Below are 5,710 nucleotides of genomic sequence, written 5' to 3'. Positions count from 1 at the left end.
GTTCAGATTGTCTGCCAGGTGTTGATTCTTCACAGTGCTGGGGGATGGTGTCTTGTAATTGGTGATTTCTTTTAGACTTTTCCACACTGATGCGGAGTCACTGGAAGAGAATTGAATCCTTATTTTTTTCAGAATAATTCCTCTTTGCCACTCTGATCTCCTTTTCCAGTGTGTATTTACCCTGTTTATACAAGACATTATCCCCCTTCCTGTGAACATCTTCTTTGGCCTGAAGGAAGCTGTCTGAGTTTTGCAGTGAACCATGGTTTGTCATTGTTGTAAGTTAAATGAGTCCTGGTAGGAATGCACATGTCTTCACAGAAACTGATATAAGATGTTACAGTCTCTGTGAGCTCGTCCAGATCGGTGGCAGCAGCTTCAAAAACGCTCCAATCAGTGAGGTCAAAACAAGCTTGTAAATCGAGCTCTGCTTCATTAGTCCATCTTTTTACGGTCCTTAATACAGGTTTAGCTGATTTCAGTTTCTGTCTGTAGGTCGGTATTAGATGAACTAAACAGTGATCAGAGAGCCTCAAAGCTGCCCGTGGAACAGAGTGATATGCATTCTTTATTGTGGTGTAACAGTGATCCAATATATTACTGTCTCTGGTGGGACATCATATGACGTGTTTTGACTGTTTAAAGTCTCTGCACACAATGTTGACAAATAACAACAGGAGAACATGTCAGTGTCGACACAATTCACAGAGAGCAAAAATCACGTTTTTGGTTGCAATTGGGAAAATGTGTTTGTCTGAAATATCAAGTGGTAGTTTGAGGTCGAAAAACTTTACTACAACTGGTGTATCACCTGTGAACAAGACACACAGAACTGCATCAATTACCCACTCAGCCAGCATTATTCAATTTACTTTTTGGGCCAAACGAAGAAAAAAATATTTCATTTTCAGTAAAAAATGTTTTTTAATATTTCTGTGCATCACTAATTGTAACGACTTCATACGCAATACACTTTCGACAGCCCATGCCGTCTAAGGCAGAAATCCATGTCTGTTTGGTAGGATTAGTCTGTACCTGTCCCTGCCACCTTACATTCCTCCCAAAACCTGATCACTCACACCATCTTGTATGTTTCCCCTGGGGCGTGTTAATCCTGAAGCTTGACCAGTCAGCACAGCAAGACTCCATGCCAAAACCCTCTGTAATGACATCCAGACTGGCATTAGTCAAAGTCCTAGTTTTAATTCACTTTAATCTTCACCATAGAAAAATGATTGTGTGTGATTGTGAGGGTGTGTGTAGTGGATCAGCACATGGAGGTGGCCCATGGCTTTGTGATGAAAATGGAGAACCCCCATGCGGCCCCCTATGGAGTGTCTCTTCATTCAGGCATAATCTCATACAATTAGACTCATGAAATACAATGAGTGTCCCAGAGTGGTTCAAATGGGCTGCTCTGTAAGTTAGGCTGCTGATGAGGGTGGTTTAATTTACAGTTTTGCTTATACTGTACATAACTGCGGCCTTCTACATTGGTCATAGTTAGGTTATGCTATTCTCTATGCTGATGATGCAAATGTACCATGGTTTCGGAACCAAAAAACAATGTATGAACAGAATCCAGAGGGGGCAGAAGAGGGGGATCCATGAAATTTGGGTTCAGACCAAGCATAACTGTGAAAGCAGCCATAAGCCTTGTTCAGGACATTGTTAAAATAGTCCATGTGACATCAGTGGTTCAACCTTAATTTTATGATATTATTTTAACGATGTCCTTACTACCTTTCTGGGCCTTGAACGTGGTATTTCTGTTGCTGTCTATGCAGGGTCAGAAAGCTCTCAGATTTCATCAAAAATATCTTAATTTGTGTTCCGAAGATGAAGGTCTTACAGGTTTGGAACGACATGAGGGTGAGTAATTGATGACAGAATTTTCACTTTTGGGTGAACTATCCCGTTAACACAGCAACACTGGCTCAACCAACAGTGTAATTTTGGGGCGGGGCTGTCAGTTTGGTTAACCAATGACAGATTGGTATCTTGTTGCAAAACATTTTATTTCATTATTTAGGTCATTCCTTTGGATATTACATACATCACCATTAATTTAACAATTCTTGTGTCGTAAAAGCAAATATGAGTTGAATTTAAAGCAGGCTGACAATATTCCCCTGTTGACAAGATGACCGTGATGGTGTCTACAACAGTCTGTGGCTGAAAGGGCCATTAACTCTCTGTGATAGCACACAGCATTAAGCCTTGAGAGGGTAATTACCAGAAAATGGACAGATTTGAGAGAACATGTTGGATTCAGTAGACCTTTTACACCCAAAATATGCACTGTGGATTTGCTTCCATTCCTCGCTGGATTCAGATTTCATATCTGTCACAAAAAAGCATGCATTTTGAAGCATTTTATGCGTCCAAAAACAACATGTGTAACTGTAGCCACTGAGTTTCCTCTCAGTAATATGGAACCGTGCAGGGATCGCTCCAGTTGGCAAGCGGATACATGTGAATTGTCCTGTTGAGCTCTGCTGTAATGAAAGGAGACTGAGAAGATCATCACACTTCCACCCCCACGCCTACGGACCCCTACGGACCAGTCCAGCTGGCCAGTGCTGGAATGACCTATGCAGTGAGAGAGAGGTCATGAACCGATGAGGTGTCCATCACCCTGATGGTTGTAGTCTAAGCACGGCCAGTCTGGCAACACCACTCAATTCTGCGGTGATGGTGAGAAACACGCTCACGAAAACATATCACATTGATTTCACCATTAAGAGATGTGACATATAAGAACTATTGATTACAGTGGCTTTGGGAATTAGCTCAATACTGATGATTGAGTCGCTGAATGCACAGGAGCACTGGGCCGATCAAAGTGGTCAAGCTGTTCACATTTGAAAGGTTATCTCCAGTGGAAAGCGAGGGGGGGTGCCAGATAAATATTCATTCAATGATTTGTGGTGTTTGCTTGGAGTTTGAGCAAAGCCCTAATCCTAAATATCAAATTTCAACACATCAGAAACCCCATTTGTGCCAGCAACCACACCATAACAACAACCCTAAAGACCCTAGCAACTACCCAGAACACCATTGCACTGGGCTGGAAATCACTCAGAACAGTCTAGCAACCATGAACCAACAACCGAATAACCACAAAAAAATACATAGCATCTGACAACCACTAACAACCACCAAAACATCTTAGCAACACCCTAGAAACCACCCTAAACACTGTAGTCTGGCCTGGCAATCACCCAGAACAGTCTAACAATCATTTAGCAACAACCTAGCAGCCACAAAAAACACATAGCAACTAACAACAACATAGCAACCACCAGAACACCTTAGCAACACCCTAGAAACCACCCTAAACACCACTGCCCTGGCAGTCAACAAGAACAATCTTGCAACTATATAGCAACACCCTAGCAACCAACAGATCACCACAGCAACTGCAGTGCAACATCCTTGGCAACCATTCTGAACACACTAACAACCACTTAGCGACCACCAGAACACCTTAGCAACACCCTAGAAACCACCCTAAACACCACTGCCCTGGCAGTCAACAAGAACAATATTGCAACCATATAGCAACACCCTAGCAACCAACAGATCACCACAGCAACTGCAGTGCAACATCCTTGGCAACCATTCTGAACACACTAACAACCACTTAGCGACCACCAGAACACCTTAGCAACACCCTAGAAACCACCCTAAACACCACTGGCCTGGCAGTCAACAAAAACAGTCTTGCAACCATGTAGCAACACCCTATATCACCCAACAGATCACCACAGCAACTGCAGAGCAACATCTTTGGCAATCATCCTCAACACACTAACAACCACTTAGCAACCACCAAAGCACCTTAGCAACACCCTAGAAACCACCCTAAACACCACTGGCTGTTAACCCTAGCAGTTAACTGGAACAATCTAACAACCATGTAGCAACACCCTAGCAACTATCATATCACCACAGTAACTGCAGAGCATTGTCCTGGTAACCAAGCTGAACACACTAACAGCCCCTAAGCAACCACAGGAACACCTTAGCAACACCCTAGAAACCACCCTGAGCACCACTGGGCTGGCAGTCAATCAGAACAGTCTAACAACCATGTAGCAACACCTTAGCAACCACTAGAACACCACATCAACTGCAGAGCAACGTCCTGAACCACCATGAACACACTTACCATCTCCTAGCAACCACCAGAGCACCTTAGCAACATCCTAGATACCACCCGAGACTGGTCTGTCAACACCCTAGCAATCACCACAACACCACAGCATCTGTATAGCAAAACCCTGGCAACCACCTTGAACATACTACCAGCCACTTAGCAACTACTGGAAAACTTCAGCAACACCTTAGCAACCACCCTGAACACCATTGGCCTGCCAACACTCTAACAACCATGTAGCAAAACCCAAGCAACCAAAAGATTACCTTAGCAACATCCTAGATACCACCCGAGACTGGTCTGTCAACACCCTAGTAATCACCACAACACCACAGCATCTGTCTACCAACACCCTGGCAACCACCCTAAACATACTAACAGCCACTTAGCAAACACTAGAACAACTTAGTGACACCCTAGCAACCACCCTGAGCACCACTGGCCTGGCAATCACCCAGAATACTCTAACAACCATGTTGCAGCACTTTAGCAACCAACAAAACACCATAGCAACTGCATAGCAATCACCCCAAACACAAACAACCACATACAACCACCAGAAAAGGAACTGCATAGCAATGCCTTGGCAAACATCCAAAGCGCTCTAGCATCCTAGTGCCAAGATTTACACAAGCAAACAAAACACATTTTTCAGAAAATGTGTAATCAATGAGGCCTTGTATGACCAATGGAAAACATCAATCAGATGTAAATTTTAAGGATCATTCAGACTCACAGTATTGCTTGGGTATCATGTCTGATACCATACACTAGATGCAACACATGCTTGGCTGAATCAGTGCTTTAAAGATTGGCACTCCATCCAAAATGCCCAAGAGTCACATTCATTCACTGAGCAGTAGTAGTTAAAATCATATTAGACACACTTGAATCGACCACTCTAGGACAGCTCATTTTATTTGTGCATGATTTAAATCTGTTCCTCTCCACATTCATCCTGATGAATGTGCCAGCAGGGCAACCAAAATTAGCAACAGAAAAACACTGGGGGGTTTTGTAGCTTTTTCCAGTGTTTATTAGCCTATAATAAGCAGAATTGTTATGTCTTAATTAAAGGCGTTTTCTCAGAGAAGGCAAGGGAAGTTGTTTCCTTTAAAATCTGTACTAGAAAATAATCACTGAGAGGAACTTCTAGTCACTCGCCAACAGACAGACTGCTTACAAATAAACAACTCACGGGACTTTACCTCCATTTTACACACCACTAATCTCAATGCTGTGAAAGTTAGGTTACATGGGTTTTCTGTAACACTGTCTGTGTGTGCCGTTGGAAGCAGAATGAAAAGCTCTGTAAAAATCCTTTTTGTCCATGTTCAGTCATGCAACCACCTCTGATCTTTAGTCATATGACTTAAAGTGCAGACTGAAGAGCATTAAATAATTATTAAGCATTTCTCGCCAGCTTTAGCTGGTGCCCTTTCTGACGCAAATGACTGCTCTTGAATCCAAATCAGGGATGTATAACACACTACATCCTGAAACAAAAGACATTAGCCAGTGTAGAAGGGGGGGGGGGGGGGGCTACCT

The 5,710-nt window shown here is 43.0% G+C and overlaps 1 protein-coding gene across 1 annotated transcript in view; it reads right to left on the bottom strand.

The window, feature by feature from the left end:
* LOC107559172 (uncharacterized) overlaps positions 1–5,710 on the bottom strand; it is a 43,382-nt gene that overhangs the window by 2,215 nt on the left and 35,457 nt on the right. The gene's annotated exons all lie outside the window — the stretch shown is intronic.

Source organism: Sinocyclocheilus grahami, unplaced genomic scaffold (assembly GCF_001515645.1).
Source record: "Sinocyclocheilus grahami isolate Dianchi unplaced genomic scaffold, SAMN03320097.WGS_v1.1 scaffold676.1, whole genome shotgun sequence".
NCBI classification, from domain to species: domain Eukaryota; kingdom Metazoa; phylum Chordata; class Actinopteri; order Cypriniformes; family Cyprinidae; genus Sinocyclocheilus; species Sinocyclocheilus grahami.
This window is presented reverse-complemented; position numbering and strand designations above follow the sequence as displayed.